This window comes from Sciurus carolinensis, chromosome 1 (genome assembly GCF_902686445.1).
Source record: "Sciurus carolinensis chromosome 1, mSciCar1.2, whole genome shotgun sequence".
NCBI classification, from domain to species: domain Eukaryota; kingdom Metazoa; phylum Chordata; class Mammalia; order Rodentia; family Sciuridae; genus Sciurus; species Sciurus carolinensis.
In genome coordinates, this window is record NC_062213.1 from 122,861,512 (window position 1) to 122,882,443 (window position 20,932).

General features: G+C 34.8%; 1 pseudogene; it reads left to right on the forward strand.

The window, feature by feature from the left end:
• The first annotated feature begins 12,337 nt into the window (after positions 1–12,337).
• LOC124995060 (NK1 transcription factor-related protein 2-like) overlaps positions 12,338–20,932 on the forward strand; it is a 107,529-nt pseudogene continuing 98,934 nt past the window's right edge.

A 20,932-nucleotide genomic window follows, 5' to 3' on the forward strand; every position in this document is an offset into this window, starting at 1 on the left:
GTTTTCCGTGGGGGTGGTTTGGATGTTTTCCTTTTTTCAGGGTTTTTGTTTTGTTTTGTTTTTCTTTGCCTTTTTTCCCCTTTTATTTGGAGGGAATGGGAGGAAGTGGGGACTGGGAGGTGAGAGGTGGAGTTTGTTTATATTTTTAATTCATTTATAGGGGTGGGAATTTTTTTTAACTGTATCATAAATAAAGTTGGTTTTGAAAGTTAAAAGAAGTCAAGGTCGTGTTCATCTTTAGGGAGAAAGGAAAAAGTTCTCATTTGTAGGAGTTAAAGAGTAGTAAGTGGTAATAATAATTATTGTTTCTTGATATGAGTTGAGAGTCTTAGGGGTGAATATACAATAATTCATTGAACTGTACAATTTGGATTTATATACTATTCTGATTGATTTACTTCTATAAAATGTTAGAAACAGTTAAATACATGATTGTGTTCTGCATAGCAGATTAATTCTGACAGAATTACTGTCAATAACTTTATATATGAGAATGGCATTGCATTTTTACAAAAATAAATGCCTATAGTATTAGCTACTTACTAAATTATGACATTGTAAAAGGATAAATCTGCAATTTGTTTAAAAACTAATTTGTTTAATCTCACTAAGCTGAGGACACAACTTAGTGAGAGTGCTTGCCTAGCATGTGCAAGGCCTTGGGGGTTCAAGCCCAGCACTGCAAAAAAAGTACCATAAAAATCATTAAAGAGGATAGATAAATGTGGCAAAATCTTGCTGAAATTGAATGATGGTATATGGAGATATTAATACTACTAATGGAGGGAGTAGTGGTAAATGCTATCCTACCTGCTTTTAGACAAATCTGAACATTTTATGATAAATATTACTTTAAAAAAGCAGTGCCACAATTATTTAGCCTAAAAATTATCAAAATTTATCCTGACTGGGCTTGGTGGCAAATACCTGTCATCCCAGTGGCTTGGGAGGCTGAGACAGGAGGATCTGGAGTACTAAAATAGGGCTGGGATTGTGCCCTTGAGTTCAATCCCTAGTAACCCACCACCTCAATTATCCCGCCCCTGTGTTTTATTAGGATAATTTTCTTAGAACCTCACCCATGTGGTGCGTTCTTCAGGGAGTAATCTAGATATAATCCTGAATTTCTTCATCTTCACCATCTCTATTCCCACCATACATCTAGTAATTTCTGACATCTTATGGTTTCTACCTCTTTATTACCCGATGAATTCATCTATCTCACCTTTTTGTCATGCCATTGTCTTAATTCAGGTGCTAATGATCTCTAACCTGGACTGAGTCACCAACTTCCTTAACTAATATTGCTATCCCAAGTATTTGTCTGTCTCAGTCAACTCTCCAAGTTATAGCTAGAGTAGTCTTCCTGAAAGAAGGTTTAATCACAGCACTTTCTTCATTATAATACCTTAATGACTCTTCTGTAAGAGTTTCAGGATAAAGCACTGCCAATCGTTTAGGTGCTTGATTGATGTGTATTGAATAAATCAACGTTACATTAAAGTTCTTTTTTCATTAAAACGGGTACTCATGGGTTGCTCTAAATTTACTGTACGAACTTACAGAATATTTAATAAAATTTCAAAACTGAAATTGGCTGTGTTCTCTTCCATTTTTAGTATTTTCCAGATAGATAGATAGATAAGTAATAGGTAATATCCAAATTGATATCACAGTTTATGTAAGAGATAAATTTTGGGTGGGGATGTAGCTTAGTGGTAGTGCTTAGCATGTGTGAGATCCTAGGTTCAATCCTCAGCACACGTACACACAAACTGTCGCCGCCTGCGGCAACAATCCCACGGATATTTGTTACCACCTGCAGCAATAATTGCACCGGTATTTATCGGAGGTGGACTGGAAATAAACTACTTCTATTCCTTAGCTGCTTCCTTGCTTGCTTGCTTATTCTCTAGCTTATAGAGGAAGAAAAGCTTGCTTGATTTTAGAGAAAGAGAGGCTTCTTTGAGAGGAAGAGAGATTTTGCTCAGGAAGATAGACTTTGCGTAGAGGAAGTTTTTAGAGGAAGAGAGGCTTTGAGAGGAAGATAGACTTTGCTTATAGAGGAAGTTTTAGAGAAAGGCAGGCTTCTACGCTTATCAGAGATCTATTTCTGCTTAGAGTTCTGCTACTTCTTCTTAGAGGTAGGTCCCGCATCCTGTGAACTAGGTGCTATCTATTTCTGCTTATTTTCCTTCTACCTACTGCCCGCTTATATTCCTTCCAGGAGGCGGAGGGCGGGGTCACGCCAGTTGAGATCAGGTGAGGAGCCAGGTGCCCTATCACGGCAAAGGTCGGCATGAGCATGCCCTAGCAGGAGCATTCAGGAACACTTGTGCACGCATTGTGTGCGTGGACTGACTTGAACACGGTCAATGATAAAGCACCTAAGTGTCTATGCTAACCGACTTCCTCACTGCCAATGTGATCAAAACAACTTCTGGCTGGCTGCCAGGCACCATCTTGGTGTAGTTCGCATGGCATGGCCCCCAAAACAAACACACAAAACAAAACCAAAAAACAATTTCTTCATTTTTCCCCAAACGGTTTCAAAATTAGCACAAACCATCTAGGCATTGCTGTCTGATGGCCAAAAATAGAAAATATTGGCTAAGGAAGATGGTTCAGAAAAGCCCAGCTCACTTGGAAGAGAATAAACAATAAAGCCAATTTCCTATGTTTTTCAGGTCCTGTTGCCTGATTCAGGAAAATCAGAGTACTTGTCCTACTCAGGTGACAAGGTATATCAAATATGAACAAGTTACAGATAGCAGAAGGTGATATAATACAGGTAAATAATATTAATAGAGTCACTGGGCTATGGGAAGAGGATCAATCCTGAGTTTTTAGCAATGGTGTTCACAGACTTCACAGATCTTTTGCATCACCAGAGCTTTTGGGGCTGCCACAATGACCCCCTTATGTCTGAGGAAGCTGACACCACAATTGCAGGCTCTAGCGTCACAACACCCCATCAAAATAATGTCCCATGATCCGTTTCACATTCCCATTAAGAACATCAATTTGTACGGAAAGTGCAGCACATCCATGACTACCCTTGGCTGCAGAGGTAGCAGAACTATAGTAATTGCAGCTCCCTCATGCTTTTCACTATGCCCATTCAAATCACAGAAAGATCTGATTGGGAGAACTCCATCTAGGTTGAAAAAGTAACTGAAGGAGAGTCTGGGTGACACAGATATATTTAAAACTATTGGGTTAAAGGAAACACATTTCTAGGGTGTTGTAATTTATTTCTCTCAAGATGATATAAATACATACAAACATATATATGTAAATTTATGCTGAAGAAGCATGAACAGCTAGTGGACAAGTTGGTGGGATTTTTAAAGTTTATATTTTACTTTACTACTTTACATGCTGCAACCAGTAATCCATAATGGAGGGAAATTATAAATCTGAGGGGAGCTAAACAAGTAGATACTTGAATGGTTTTCCTAAAGAAATTAATGTCACAATTATGTGAGACACCATGCATGGCTGAATTACATATAGGGTAATTCAGAATTTTATATTATTTTATTAACTTTGGATATTTCATTTACTTTGTTTTTAAATTATTGTTTTAATTGTATAAATTTATAGTGAACACGTATTTTGATACGTGTTGATAAATCAGAGAAGTAACATTTTTTTTTTTTTTGCGGTGCTGGGGATTGAACTCATGGCCTTGTGCTTGCAAGGCAAGCACTCTACCAACTGAGCTATATCACCAACACAGGAAGTAACATTTCCATTTTTATTTTTTAAAAGTTTCTGATTAACAAAATAATTGAATATATTTATTGGGTAAAGTGTGGTATTTCAATTCATTTATATGATTACTAATCAAATAAGAGTAATTAAGATTTCTATCTTCTAATTACTTTGTTTTGGAGCACTTTATTCCTAGTTATTTATAAAATATATGATAAGTTATTGTGAACTGCAGTTCTCCCACTGTTCTGTACTGGAACTTGTCACTTCTATCTAACTGTACTGTTATTCAAGTTTTCACAACTCCCCTCCCCTCTTCCTAGTCTCTACAAATTGCTGTTATTTTCCCACTATTATTATTTCAATTTTTTTTGAGACAGTGTCTCACTATGTTGTACAAGCTGGTCTCAAACTCCTAGGCTTCAGTACAAGTCCTGGGACTGCAGGCATGTGCCACCCCACCAGGCCCAACAGTTATTTTTTTCAAACATTCCATGAGAGAGAACATGCGGCATTTATTTTTTTACTGTGTTTGACTTATTTCACTTAACGAAATGTCCTCCAGTTCCATCCATGTTGCTGCAAATGATAGGACGTAATTTACTTTTTGTTTTCATAATTGCTTTTAATTGTTTCGTAAAATAGATTTCTTACTAAATTACAACTAGGCATATTTAAACCACTGTACTTCAAGTCTTACTAGTTGAAACGTGGACCTGTTACACGTCCCATTTCGTTATGAAGTACTGTGCACAAGGGACAAGTACTAACGTATGCCATGTCAAACTGTTACTGTCACAGAATCGACAGAGCATTTTTTTTTATTGTAAACAAATGGGATACATGTTGTTTCTCTGTTTGTACATGGCATAAAGGCATACCATTTGTGTAATCATAAATTTACATAGGGTAATGTTGTTTGATTCATTCTGTTATTTTTTCCCTTCCCCCCACCCCTCCCACCCCTCCCACCCCTCTTTTCCCTCTATACAGTCCTTCCTTCCTCCATTCTTGCCCCCCTCCCTAACCCTAACTCTAACCCTAACACTAACCCCTCCCACCCCCCATTATGTGTCATCATCCACTTATTAGCAATATCATTTGTCCTTTGGTTTTTTGAGATTGGCTTATCTCACTTAGCATGATATTCTCCAATTTCATCCATTTGCCTGCAAATGCCATAATTTTATCATTCTTTATGGCTGAGTAATATTCCATTGTATATGTATACCACAGTTTCTTTATCCATTCATCAATTGAAGGACATCTAGGTTGGTTCCACAATCTGGCTATTGTGAACTGAGCAGCTATGAACATTGATGTGGCTATATCTCTGTAATATGCTGATTTTAAGTCCTTTGGGTATAGGCCAAGGAGTGGGATAGCTGGGTCAAATGGTGGTTCCATTCCAAGTTTTCTAAGGAATCTCCACACTGCTTTCCAGAGTGGCTGCACTAGTTTGCAGCCCCACCAGCAATGTATGAGTGTACCTTTCTCCCCACATCCTCGCCAACACCTGTTGTTGCTTGTATTCTTGATAATCGCCATTCTAATTGGGGTGAGATGGAATCTTAGGGTGGTTTTGATTTGCATTTCTCTTATTACTAGAGATGTTGAACATTTTTCCATATGTTTGTTGATTGCTTGTAGATCTTCTTCTGTGAAGTGTCTATTCATTTCCTTAGCCCATTTGTCGATTGGATTATTTGCATTCTTGGTGTAGAGTTTTTTGAGTTCTTTATAGATTCTGGAGATTAGTGTTCTATCTGAAGTATGATTGGCAAAGATTTTCTCCCACTCTGTAGGCTCTTTCTTTGCATTTGCTGAGAAAAAGCTTTTTAGTTTGAATCTATCCAATTTTCTCATACTAGACAAAGGGGCCAAAAATATGCAATGGAGAAAAGATAGCCTCTTCAACAAATGGTGCTGGGAGAATTGGAAATCCACATGCAACAGAATGAAACTAAACCCATATATCTCACCATGCATGACACTAAACAAAATGGATTAAGGACCTTGGAATCAGACCAGAGACCTTGCATCTTATAGAAGAAAAAGTAGGTCCAGAGCTTCAACATGTCGGCTTAGGACCAGACTTCCTCAACAGGACTCCCATAGCACAAGAAATAAAAGCAAGAACCGACAGAGCATTTTTTAACGTCCACAAAGAATAATTTCATCCTTTGTGAAAAGTTCAGGAGAGTCTAGGAATCAAGAGTGTCTAGGAATTTGTGTTTGATTCGGAAGACTGGAACTGTCCTGCTTCAAATATTTCCTTGAATTTTAAGTAGTTTCTTCTTTCATCAAAGTATTTTCTCCACTGCTGGCGGCAGCGGCCTCGAAGGAGCTGTGGAGGCGCAGGCAGAGGCCCGAGTCCTGACGTGGGCGTCCAGGCAACTCCAGTGCTCTTTGCTGGGGCTCCAGCACCCCTGCCGCTCCTTCCTCCCAAGGGCGAGGGCGCAGCCCGCCCGCTGTGCGGGTAGCGGGGAAGCGCTAGCGCTTCGCCTTGGGAAGCGCAGCCGACAGCTCCACTGGGCTCACCCACAGCCCTCCCGGGAACGGCTGGGTTATAATTTATTATTGCTGGATGATGTTCCACAGTGAATGTGCACGTTTCCTTTATCCACTAATGGGCGTCTAGGTTGCATTGACATCTTAGTTATGGAGAATACAGCAACAATAGCCATGGTGTGCTTGTGCCTCTTTGATATGCTGATATTATTCCCTTTCCATATAGACCCAGAAGTGGGATAGCTGGATCATATGGTAGGTCTATTTTTAAGTTCTTGAAGATTCACCCCCATGCTCTTCTCATAGTGATTGTAGAGATTTATTTGTTTGTTTGTTTCTGGTGATTGAACACGGGTACTTCACCACTAAGTTACAGCCACGACCTTTTTTTTTTTTTTTTTTTTTTTTAAATTTGAGACTTGTTCTCAAGTTGCTTAGGAACTTGCACATTTACTAAGGCTGGCCTTGAACTTGTGACCCCACTGCCTCAGTTTCCCAAATCACTGGAATTACAGGCATGCACCACCATGCACAGCTGTGGCTGTACTAATTTGTATTTTCATCAACAATAATTGTTTTATACAATCACACTATAGGTTTTCATGAAATATGAAGGGATATATATACACCTAATATGCTATAATTCTGAAAAGAGTGTTCTAGAAAAATAATGTATTTCTTTTTTAGTTATTTAAATTCCAGTTACTGTTATCCTAAATAAATTTTAAAGACTTTGGAAAGCATCAATCACCAAAGAAAATTATTTTACTCAGAAAAGTAATCTTATTTAAACTTATATGTAGTATGCCTTGCCATGTGTTTAATTAACATTCCTATGTTATGTTATATATATTTACTACTCTTTATTATACTGCTCTATTTTTTGCACCATGTATCCTCATCAACTTCTTTATTTTTTGTAAATCACATAGGGTTTTTTTCTTAAATACTAAGAAATAAAGAGTAAATAATCAGAGACTTAAATATTTTCAACCATTGAAGAAATGTGTTCATAAAACATGTTCATTAAAGAGTACTTTCTTTATATATTTTATTCTTTAGTTTAAAGATGTTGAGGCCAACAATAGTACCAATTACTTTATCCAGTTTAAAGAAATACATTTAAATATGGACTCTTATGCATGCTGGCTTGTTCTCTTCTGTGTGATTTCATTAGTGAGATTTCCATCAATGTGGAAAATAATTTAATATTATGCAGAAACTGGGTCAGCAGAGTAATATTTAAGCTTTTGCTTTTGCCCTTGATCTTCCAAGACTATATAATTGCACAATATTTAAAAATTAATTAATTAAAATAGGTTAAAATTGTAATGGAATTGTTTATTTCTTATGCACTGGGTCATACAATTTCTTGTGAGTTTTATAACTTTGAACATGCTACTTTTCTTAGGTCTTATCATTCCTACTTTTTCAAATGATTTTTAAGAAATTTAATTAACTTTTTTATGTGGTGCTGAGGATCAAACCCAGTGCCACCCATGGGCTGGGCAAGTGCTCTACCACTGAGACACAACCTCAGCCCCTTCAAATGTTCTTATTAGTGCATTTCAGTTATGCATATTAGTGGGCTTCATTTTGACATAAGCATACATGCATGATATATAATCTACTCCACTTCAAACCTAGTACTTCCTCTTTCTCATCCCTCTGCCCTTCCCTTCCTCTTCTTCTACTGGTCCTTCTATTTATTTATAGTTTCCTTTTAATTTCTTTTTCCTACTTTTAATATGATCTTTTAGAAATTATTTTGTGTCTTAAGCCATTGCTTGTGTAGAATACCAGCAGAACATCAAAAATTCTTTAATAGGACGGACACCTGATACAGACTTAGAATTGAAAACCACAATTTTAAAAAGGCTGACTTAATTATTCTACTCACAGCATTCAAAAAAATCACAGTTAAGCTAAAAAAGTCTATCAAGAGTACTGAATTTTTATCTTGGAAAACAAACTTGGACAAAAGCTTTAGTTTCCTCCTTGAATAAAATTAACATGTCTACCAGCAAAGAAAAAGAAACCCAAGGAAGTAAATAGATATTAATAATGCTGAAAAGGATATGTTTATCAAAACATGGACTCTAATGATTATTTCACACAACTATCATCACTTTGATATTCTTTAAAGAATTATTTCTCCTCATCTTTTCAAATAAGACCATGAATTTCAATATGAAGGATAAGGCAATTAGTGCATCCAAACTAAAACCTGGACATGGTAGTTGCCAGTGGGCTGCTTGAGGGGAAAGGTTAAACAAATTGCACCTGTGCACTGTGATATTCAGCATGTGATACTATTCCTGACTCAAACAGATCATGTGCCTGTGCCTAGCAGCTTCTAATTACTGTTTTAATGATCTTATCTCTCATAGCTAAAAGAAAGTAGCCATTTAAAGGTTGAACACATAGACATGCTTCATAATCTTATGGCTGAACAGATTTCTATGAGTATCTAAGCTTCTTTTCATATATGTGTATATAAGTTATTGTGAATCTATCAGTAAATTGGTTGATAACAGGAGGGCTTTTCTGGAGCACAGAGACAAAAATTACATTTGTTATAAACTAATGATCATGTCATGATTCTATCAGACTCAATATTTTGTCTTTGTTTCTCTAGGTCTCCTAAATAATCAAAATATGCAAATAAGCAGGCAATAAAGAATTTACTGTTTAACTATTTGGAAGAAAATATTAGTAAATTCTGCTTATCAATAAAAAATGTTATCATATTTTCATACGTTTATTTCTGTTAGGTGCCTCAATGCAGGGGTTCAGCCCTAGCAGGAGTCCCTGGGTTCCACACAGGTAAACGGGGCGCAGGGAGACAGCGTTGGCGATGGATGGAGAATGAAAGACACAGACTCTAGTTCTGGTGCAATCACTCCCACTTTATTCTGGGGAAGGCTGGGTTTATATACATTTTTCTTCAGGCTATAATGGCAGTCTTGTGGTTAATATTAAAGAAGTTTCCAAAGCATAGGCAGAAAACAGCAACCTTACAGATTATCCTTACCTAATCACAATTGTTTTAAGAATATCTAACTACGTCGATGAGCTAATACAATGTTTATTTCCTTAATATCTAAACTCTATGTGACCTAAGACTATTCTTATTATTCTCGCGGTTAAAGCGATAGACAAGTAATCTCATGTGACCATCTCTACTAGGTCCATCTGGTTAATATCTAAATTGCTGAGTTAAGGGCTACAGGAGGGCAGCGGTCCCAATGGTTATTGTGTACCAACATTTATTATAGGGGTGACATATTCTTTGTAGGAAGGAAGGAATGTTGTGAAACCTTATTCTCTTACCTCACCACCACACATAAACAAAACCATCATTAGAATTTAACCAGCCTGTTGGAGACAAAGGCAGATCTATAACTATTTTCTCCAGAGGCTTTCAGGGACTCATTGCACGGTTGCAAAATTATTTTTGATTTTGTTAGTGGTAAAGACCCATTGTTTTACACATTGTAGGTAATATTTTCTGGAATTTTTGTTGTATTCCCCTCGTCCCCTTAAGCAATCCGTTCAGACTGAAATGAGTAATATATTATCAGGAAAACACAGCAGAAAAAACACCATGCTCCGGAGCAAAACATCGGGCAATTCCTTTTAGGATGAGCCTTTGCAAACATCCTCCAGAGGATCTTTGTCAAGCACTGGATGGAATTCCAGACGCCCCCCACCTCAAGGTTTATGTCTGTTATTTTTAATACATATTCTGAGATTTATTTACATTCACTGCATTATTTCATGGGGGCTAGTGTTGTTATGATCAAGTAGTTATAATTACAAATCACAAAATTGTGATCTGTGGAGAAGGGTAAAATTTGATAATAATTTGGAACACAGTATAAAATCACCTTATACTTTATCTCTGCACTTTCTAAAAATTTTCTATATATCTACCGATAATGATATTATATATTTGATTAGTGTCTAAATCTGGATAATAGAAAAAACTTGGCATGCATTATTAATCATCATAAAATGTCCATGAAGTCAAGAATATTAGCCTTGTTTTCAGATATTGATTCTTGACAACCTTTAGAACTTGGTTTGAAGTTAAAATAATGAGATAGTTATGGATATATTTCTCTTTATCTACCAAAAATATTTGCCTTAATATAAAATACATTAATATAAATACAGTAATATAAAATACAAAAATTATACCTTCTTTTTGTATGAAAATCTGTTATTTTATATGAGGTAAAAGTTGATAATCAAGATAAATTTATATATTATTACAGCTTTCTGGCACATAAAACTTTGCAACATGTGACTAATAAAATAAAAGGAACAAAATGGTAAATTAAGCATTTTTATTTGTATTGTTTATTGACATTACAAATAATATTTTAATCAGGGAAGAAATATTGTCCATTCACTATATGTCTTCATGTGGTTTTAATGAAATGCAATGCTATATTACTTTATATAAATTATTTAAAAAGTACCTAATATTTTCAAATCTATTGGATGCAAATATTCCTTAGATTAATCAGTGTGAGGATACTGAATAATTTGCCCTTCAATAGAGAGACAAATAGCATCAGTCATAATTTTAGAAAGCAAATCTGTCTAGCTTCATGGTTTCTAGCCACAAGTAACAACTGTATTCAAACAAAATCATTACAAAAGTTTTAGTATATTCTTGCTTCCATTATAAATCTTTATCCTTTTGTTAATTAAGAAAGTTGAGAATAACTTGGAGGTGTCATTCTTTTGTTAACCAAGTAACTTCTATACATCATTCTGAGGGGGAAAATGATGAAAGGTGCTAGCCTAAGTGCTTTGGAAGTGAGTCTTTCAGAATAAAAACAAAAGAAACTGTATATGTGGTTTTTACTAGAAAAGATAAAATTGATTCCCATAAAATTACCAGTTAATTCTGAAAGCATTTTTCATGTATGTTGGAATTAAATAAGTGGACAGAGAATGGTTTTGGAAATGGTTTTTTCACTGTGGGATTGAAGGTTACACATAAGCAGGCAAGAAGCCCAAATGATTCTTGTAGTAATGGATTAATATTGGATCTCCAATCATTATGAGCTTGTGTTTACCTATTTCAGATACTGATGATTACATACATTAATATTTATAGACATGCAAATAAACAAAGACTCGTTTGCACACCTTTGTTTTCTGCTCTAAGGAGGTCCAGAAGCAATGATGTTTGAGTAAAAACTAGTACTTCAAGCATCCAGATCTTGCTTCTTCAATATTATCTAGTTTCCTGTACAAAGGCTAATTTCAGGGCTGTGGCAGGACATTAACAACATACCTGAGCAGCCTGTTGTAACACCAAAAATTAAGGAAGTTCTCTCTGTGTCACACTCCATGTCACACTACACACACAAACACACACACACACACACACACACACACACACACACACACAGAAGGGAATATGTCAAAGGAACACAGGAGCCAAATGAAAAAGTGACTGATAGCCAGAGATGGACAATTTTAACAACAAAATAAATAAACAAATTTTGAATTGTAGACCAATGCATAAAGTGTATATCCATGAGTCCATACTGAGATAAATAAAAATTTTAACTAAAATAGTAATATGGAAGAAAAGACAGCTCTCTTATTCAGAATACTTTTAAGCATTTTATGTAGGTACTCTTCTCTCTAGAATGTGGGATGCAATTATATACTTGAATATGGTATAGACACAGCAACTATCTTCTAAAAAGCATACAATGATAGAATTTTAGGTACTAGGGAGATCCCCGTCAAGTAGTCAACTGTAAGCTGAAATTGAGAGTAGACAGAACAAGGAAATAAGTGGAAGGGAAGATACTCCAGATGGAAGACAGCTATATCTTTGTATCAGTTGAAAAAAGAATCAAAGTTCAAAAGCCAGTACTTGAAGGAATGAAACAAATCAGAAGTTTGGATCTTTAAAAAAAATAAAATAAAATAAGTTCAAGAAGATTCAGAAAGCTAAGCTGAGAAAAGTCTTATAAGTGAAATGGACATTGAATTTGTATTAGCGTAGCAATATAAAGCATCTGATACAATTTTAGAGGAACAGTAGCTGCACAGTATGAATTGGAGCAGAGTAAGAATGAATTTAATGTCCTACTGTGGCAGGGATCCAGGTGAGTGATAATGATAATGCAAATGTTTTACTTATCTGTTTGCATACAGCAGTGTTTCTCAAACTTTAGTGAGCATCAGAAGATGAACAGAAGCACAAATCGCCAGGTACAAGGTCCAGAGTTTTTGATTCAATATATCTGAAATGAGGTCTAAAAATTTGCATGTCTCACAATTTCCCTGGGGATGTTGCAGCTGTTGTTATTCCAAATGCCCCATGAGAACCACCAGCCAAGAGAATAAAAGTGAACTTACCTTCAATTCTCAGGTGACTAAATGATGTATGTTGACCCTTTGTGTTTCTGCTAGTCTTCTGATACCTATTAAAGTCTGAGAAACACTGCTTTTGTGAACAGATAAGTAAAACATCTGAGATATCAGCATCACTCACTTGGATCAGTGCCACAGTGTTACATTGCATTCACCCTTGCTCCATTCTAGTCCATGCTGTGCAGGGCAGCTAGAGTGTTCCTTTAAAATTACATCAGATGAATTCTGGGTAAAGCCCATTTATAGCATGATGTTGCTACTTTAGTACACATTCAATGTCCATTACATTTGCAGGACTTTTCTCAGCCCAGCTTCCTGCAAATTCTTGAACTATTCTTAACGTCTTTTCTTTTTTTATCCAAACTTCTACTTTTTTTGCTCAATTAGGAAACAAAATACTGCCAGCTATTTTTGAATTTTGAAACAAGCAGTACATTTTTATTCTATGTCCCATGTGTTGTATGTATATTCTTATTCTTATGCTAAAACAATTCTCGTTGCATATTCCATCTTTTAATTTAATACAATCCTGTGTTTTATCTGGTTACCCCGCAGTACTGATGAACCTGTGGCAAGTCTTCTGAAAAGTATACTCAGAGGTGAATTTCACTAAGAACTGCTAGACTGCTTTTCAAAACAAAAGAATTTATTCCTCCCAGATCAATATGCAAGTATTCTTTTTTTATTGTAAACAAATGGGATACATGTTGTTCCTCTGTTTGTACAAGGAGTAAAGTAAAGGCATACCATTTGTGTAATCATAAATTTACATAGGGTAATGTTGTTTGATTCATTCTGTTATTTTTTCCCTTCCCCCACCCCTCCCACCCCTCTTTTCCCTCTATACAGTCCTTCCTTCCTCCATGCTTGCCCCCCTCCCACCCCCCATTATGTGTCATCATATACAAGTATTCTTTTTCTGTTATAAGCTTAGTGATTCTTTATATCACAAGGCTGGTATTCCTACTGCTGTTTGCTTTCAACAGGTCTTGGCATTTTTTCATCCCAAACATTTAAATCTATAATTTCCATGTAGACATTAATTCAACATTTTTTATAAGACAAGTACTTTTATTTATAAATCTATTGGTTATATTTTAAAAACAAATGACACATTTTGTCCTGTAATATTTAATAAATCATTCTCTTAAGCACTCATGTACTGATGATTGAAATTAGAGAAGTAACCTTAAGTACAGTTGGATGACTCTGTGTATTCTCTCTCTGGGACAGAGAATACTGTTTTCAGAGTACAGCAAGCATTTTGGATATCAACATATTTGCACCGAAATCATTTGCTCCCAAATCCCATAGGGTAATATGAGAGCCAAAATACCAAAAGAAATCCTTCATCTTTATAGGGTTTAATTTTTCGTTCAATTTCTCATATCTTTACAGATGAGTATATATTTTCCCATTGTGACGAAGTCTTAAATATATTTATCTACTCAATCCTTTCATTGACTCAATTTTACTTTAAAAAATAAATTTATAAGTATAGAGTCTCATCATTCATCCTTATATATCTTTGTGTGTACTGTTGAATAATTGATTGATTAATTGTGAGACTTCGAGGGCATTTCTTTCTTTCTTTCTTTCTCTCTCTCTCTCTCTTTCTTTCTTTCTTTCTTTCTTTCTTTCTTTCTTTCTTTCTTTCTTTCTTTCTTTCTTTTTTACTTTTTGTACCCAGGATTGAACTCAGGGACACTTGAACACTGAGCCACATCCCCAGCCCTATTTTGTAGTTTAATTAGGAACAGGGTCTCACTGAGTTGCTAAGCACCTCCCTGTTGCTGAGGCTGGCTTTGAACTCGAGATCCTGCTGCCTCAGCCTCCCGAGACACTGGGATTACAGGTATACGCCACCATGCCAGGCCTGTTTCAGTTTTTATACTGTGACAAAACAATCAGAAGAATTTTTATAAATGTTGCATTTTGAATAAGGTGAAAAAAGTGTCTCAAAAATATGTGCCAAGAAATGATACTGCTTGGTGATATGGTTTGTTATTTCATTGTTTCCATATTGTTCTCCGAAGAAAAGTAAAACATTTTTAAAGTCCAGAGTCACATGTGTTCTCTCATGTGAAAACTAGAACAAAATAAGGGGGAAAAAATACTAGGGGTGGGGAGGTTGGATTTCATGAAAATAGAACAGAGATCAATGGAGGAAAGGAAGATTAATGAAGAGGGAAGAGGTATGGGAAAGGAGAGGGACTGTACAGTAAATTGACCACATTATGCTGTGTACATATATGAATATCCAAAAGTGAAGTTCACCTTTATGTATCTCTAAAAAGCACTAATTTAAAAAAACTAAAAATAAATAGAAGGAAGACCAGTAGAGTAACTAAAGAGGAATGGGAGAAGGAGGAAGGAAGGGCAAGGGGAAGTTCAGGTGACAGAGGTTTATAAATTATATTCCATGCATGTATAATTATGTCAAAATGAACTCCAATTTTATGTAGAACTATAATGCAATAATAAATCATTTTTTTAAAGAAGAAAAGAGTAAAACATTCTTCCTGTTATTAATTTCTGGTCAGATTCTATCATATAGAACATATTTTGCATAATTTCAATTGTTTGACATTTTAAAACTGTCAGATGTGTTCTACTTTAGGGGAAAATACCATGTGCACTTGAAAAGAGTGTGTATCATGCTCATTTGGTGTTGAGTGTTCTTTGCATGCCATTGCATACAGTTAGTAAAGAAACTTTTAAACTTGCAAAAATTATTTTTCTGTTTCCTTGTGTTGAACTCTGTGGCTATCCAGCCAGAATTAAACTGTGAAACTAATTGTAATTAATAATTCAGCTCTTGAAGTGAATGTGAAAACCTTACCACCATATTAGTCTCTTTTTCCTTCCCTCATTCAGTGGTAGTTTTCATAAATATATGTCCACTTTTGCTTAAAGTACATCAGACAATGCTTCGATTATTTTATTCTTTTCAATATTTACACATATGTAAAAGAATTTACATAGGAAAAAAATATCTATCCAGAGGTTTACTGTTTCTTCAAACATTTTAAATATATTCATTTTACTATAGCATTATTAGACTCAGCAATTTTTTTTAAGATTTAGAAGGATTTTTTGCTTTCAAGAGATTCTTACATCATTGTCTCATTCTTGAAGGTTTTAGTTTTACCTGGAATATGTAGGTCTACAAATTTTGTAATTATTATAATTAGTATAATCTTAAAGTTAATTTTGTGCATAGCATCAGTTAAAGACCTAAGTTGACCTTTGTGTATATTCAAATATGTTAGAAAAATATTGATGATTCATCTTTACCAATTGTTCTAAAATTATCATCTTCATTGCATATAAGCACCATACAAATGAATTTATGTGCTGTTCCTTTGCCCATTGATCAAATCATCTTATAACCCCATACTAGAACTATTCATTACATTTAATAATCCTGATATGAAATGGAAAGTCTCCAAACTTGCTTACTTCTTTAGAAGTGTTTGTATGTATGGTTCTCAGACTTCATAATTTCTCAGAATTGGACTGGGGATATAGCTTAGTTTGTAGAGTGTTTGTCTGTCAAGCATAAGACCCTGGGTTTAATCCCCAGCACTGAAAAAAAATTTCTCAGAATCACATCAAAAATTTATTCTAAGAATTTTGCAACTTTGGTAAAATACACTGAATTTGGAGATACATTGCATTGATTTTTTACATTATTATCTCTTCTTATCTAAGACCATAATATAAATCTTCACTCATTTTGACATTTCTGTTACTTTCAATACTTTCTAATTTTCTGAATGAAACTATTTCATATATTGGTATTTTTTTAGCAGTTGGTAACAAAATTCAAATATTTATTCCAACAATTATACCATTTTAAATAATATTTTATCTTCTTGGATCTTACACATTCCACCTATTTTTTTTTTCTTATTGACACTCATTAGGACTTCTGCTGTAGTGCTGATTAGAAGTTCTAATAGTTGGTATGCATGTCTTATTTCTGAATTCAGTGGAAATATTTCTCCTGAAATAAGGTTACAAATTATCTAGATAGGATATTTCAAATTGAGAAAATTTCTCTTTCTTGCTAAGAACTATTGATTTATGAATAATTCTTGAATATTACCAAATTTTTGGCCACTACTGAAATGATGTGTATGTGTGTGTGTGTGTGTGTGTGTGTGTGTTTGTGTGTGCGCATGCATGTGTGCATGTAGTTAGATAATATTGGATTTATGTTGTTAAGATTTTTTAAGGGTCTCATATTTTTGCCCTACTTACTTGTTACTGATGCAGCAGTGATGGTCAAAGACCATCCACAGAGGACAGCAAGCCTTATGAAAAGCATCATGAAAAACCAGTGTATTTGTACTAATCTCCCTTGCTTCAAGTCCCACAAGGTAATATGAGAGATCTAGAAGAATGCTAAGTATGCAATAGGTTTGTGTCACAATTTTAAAGGCAGAGAGAGGACCCAGTCCTTTTTGATAAAGGAACAAACCTGATGGTAAGTAGAATGCAAGTCACTCCTGCCCCCATGGAAGGAGCATGCACATGGTGGCCATACTGTAATTGCCTTGACCATCTTATTGCCTTTGTGTCAGGATAGAACAATTTCTCACTGTCAGTAATTAGAAAAGACTTGGATCCTGCTACATTCAGCAAAATACGTAGAGACACTAGGAAGTTGTGGTGAACTCTCCTAATATGTATAACTTGAACTGCTTATGACAAATGATATTGGGTGTATTTGACTCACATATTGTTCAGATTTTGCAACACTGCTAATCACTGAGATTCACTTTTAATCCCCATTTTACTATTTTGTATGGTATAGGTATTAAAATTAAAGAATACAATTATCTTCATAAAGTGAGTTGAGTTCTAATTTTCCTATTTCTATTTCCTGGTAGAAATGACATAAAATTGGAACATATATATATATACATATGTATACATATATATGTGTGTGTGTATACATATATAAATATATAAATTAGGTAGGTGTAACAGCTCTTTCTTAAGGAAAGATATTTAACTTCTGATTGAAATTCTACGTAATAGTTCTTTCTTTTTTCTTTCTGTATATTTATTATATTTTAATATTGATTGATTATAAAGTTTGTTAAATATATTCATCCCGTTCTTGTTTGAAAATATTAATCTGAAAGTATAATACATATGCACAAGTAGGGAAATTATGAATTTATAATACAAAAAATATTATTCAAGTTTACAATTTTTTGCTAGTGGCTCCCCTAACAAAGTTTGCTTTTATTATCTACCTTATTTGGATAATTAATAGAAGGAAGCTTTTTTTCAGTTGTATAAATAAGAAAACTTTATATGTAGGTTATATGAAGACTAGATATAATAAAAAATATAATAATAAAATCATTTTACCTTTTAAGTTTTCAGTATTCCACAAAGACAAGGAATGCTTTCCTTGGAAGAGGAAGCCATGTTCAAGAATTTATTCCTAAGTTTTCAGAAGTTTATTGGAATCATTGGAATATGTTTCAGCTGTGCAACTTCTTGATTATCTTGAGAGTTTCTATACCTGCTTAACTGAGCATAGCTAAAATTAAAATGAAAAATCAAAATTAAAAAAAAACTTGTGTTTATTATATCTTCCTGGATGAAAAAGCACTTTGAGGGAATACTTACCTATGATTCTTTGAGGGAATAATGGCCTATAATTCTCAGTTCCATTTTATTTAGATATTCATTAATAGTAATTGCAAGAGGACATTGATATCAATTACACAAATCAGAAAAATCAATTAGATTCTTGAATTTCTCCAGATATGTAGATATTTTTTTCCCCTCTGGACAATTACTAACAGTTTTTGAACTATAAATTCTCCTAGAGTTCCAACCAGCATAAGATTTAAGGTGAACACCCTTAATAGTCCTCCATGATATTTGTTGTATGAGGTAAATGCCTTGGTGAGCACTGTATCTTTTCATCTGTTTGCAGCAACACACACACACACACACGCACACACACACACACAGAGTATATGGAGGGAGGAGAAGTTTAGAAGTTTATGGTAAGTTTAAAAATGATCCAAAGCTTGAGAATTACCATAACAATAAATTGATCCCTTGTCTTATGCACCCAAACCTCATGAGACTCACAGTATTTATAAACTTCATTTTTATGACTTTCATAGTACTGTTTTAGGGTTGTACTGGCTAAGGACAATCCTCTAGTTGTATATTCAGATGTGTAGTTAAGGTCATGTGCTGATCTCTCCTCATGACAACTTTCCCAAAAGACCACTTGGTTGCCCTTCTTGGCGCTATTCTGCTAATGGTGCAGAGAAATAAATGGCATCAAGGGTAGGAACAGCTCACCACAGATGGGGAGGAAGCAGACGGAGGCAACAGCAATCAGAGCAGGAGCAGTGAAGTGACCACAACGTCAACATTTAGAGTGAAATTGTCCTATGTCAGCCTCCCCAATCAAAAAAAAAAAAAAAAAAAAAAAAAAAACCTATGATCCTAGCCAGATTTGAACTTGTCTCAAAATATCTTTCTTCTTAGAGTTACTACAGAGCGCCAAAGTCTGGAACAATCATACAACACCACTACTTTAAGCATGTACTTTTATATTACCAAATACATTGACTCTTCAAAGCCATTCTTAAAGGTCAGGCATTGGTAGATGCCTGTTATCCAAGACACTTGGGAGGCTGAGGCTGCAGGGTGGAGAGTTCCACTTTGAGGTCAGATTTGGCAACTTAGCAAGACAGTAAAAAACAGAAATTACTCCAACACCTGGAGATTAAACAATATGCTATTATATGATAAATGAATAACAGAAGATATTAGGAAGGAAATTAAAAAATTCTTAGAGGTCAATGAGAACAAAGAAACATCATATCAAAATCTCTGGGACACTATGAAAGCAGTACTTAGAGGAAAATTTATTTCATGGAGCGCATTCAATAAAAGAAGTAAGACTCAACAAATAAACGACTAACACTACAGCTCAAAGCCCTAGAAAAAGAAGAACAGAACAACACCAAAAGTAGTAGAAGACAGGAAATAGTTAAACTCAGAGCTGAAATCAACGAAATTGAAACAAAAGAAATAATACAAAAAGTTGACAAAATAAATAGTTGGTTCTTCGAAAAAATAAACAAAATTGATAAACCCTTGGCCACACTATCTAAGAGAAGAAGAGAGAAAACCCAAATCACTAAAATTCGGAATGAACAAGGAAATATCACAACAGACACGATTGAAAGACAATATCTTAAAAATAAATAAATGAATAAACAAACAAGTAAATAGGATTAATGTGTTGCTCAATGGTAAGCACCCTGAGATTCAATTCCCACTATCACAAACAAAAGTAAAAACAAAAGTTAAATTTTTATAATGCATAGCAAAATTTTTATAAATGCCTAGTACAAACTGAAGTTCTTTCAATGCCTAGCAGGGCATCATGTAATCTGTTCCCTGATCCTTTCTAATCACATCTTCTTTCACCTTCCTCTTTGCTCATCTCATGTCAGCAACGTTGGTATTTCTGCTGATCCTTTAATAGTCCATTTCAAGGCCTTTATACCTTATTTTTCCTCTGCCTGAATCAAACTTTTTCCCTAAGGCTTGCATGGCTTGCTACTTCAGAGGTGGCTTTCCTTCAAATTCTTTTCCTTTTATTTTTGTTATTAGTACTTTCACTGATGTGTATCTATCTGTTCATCCCCAATGTCCTCAGGTAGAATACAGTGTATGAAGACAGGGTATAGGTTGTTCAGCATTACTCTCTAGAGCCTGCAAACAGTATCTGTTTAGTAGCAGGGACTTAATATTTTATGAATATATGAGTTTATGAGGGATGCTTTTTTATAATCTAGATTTTACAGGTCAGGAAAAAGCACAGAAAGATTAAAAAATCTGCCTAAGTTAAAACAACTAGCAAACAAAGGGAAGAGCTCAGATTTAAACTTTAGTTCTGAGCATATACCACGGCTGCCTCTAAAAAGAAATTGATGCATAGAATTATTTTTTGGCAGGGATCTAGGGTCCTGAGAACTCAAATATGCAATCATTGACCTCCTGTAGTAACAAGTTATAAGGCAGCTTATACTAATACAGGTGTCTTCTCAGTTCTGTGTTTAAACTTTAATGTAATTTTCTTGTGTACCAGGTTGATCTCCTCAGGGCAGCAAATACTCCTTTCACTGAAACTAGGCAGAAAAATTCTTGCAACTAAATAGGGCAAGATAGCCACTTAGGCCCATTTTCCCTAATCCTATTTTCAGATCACAACCCTCAAAACATTATTACTCCA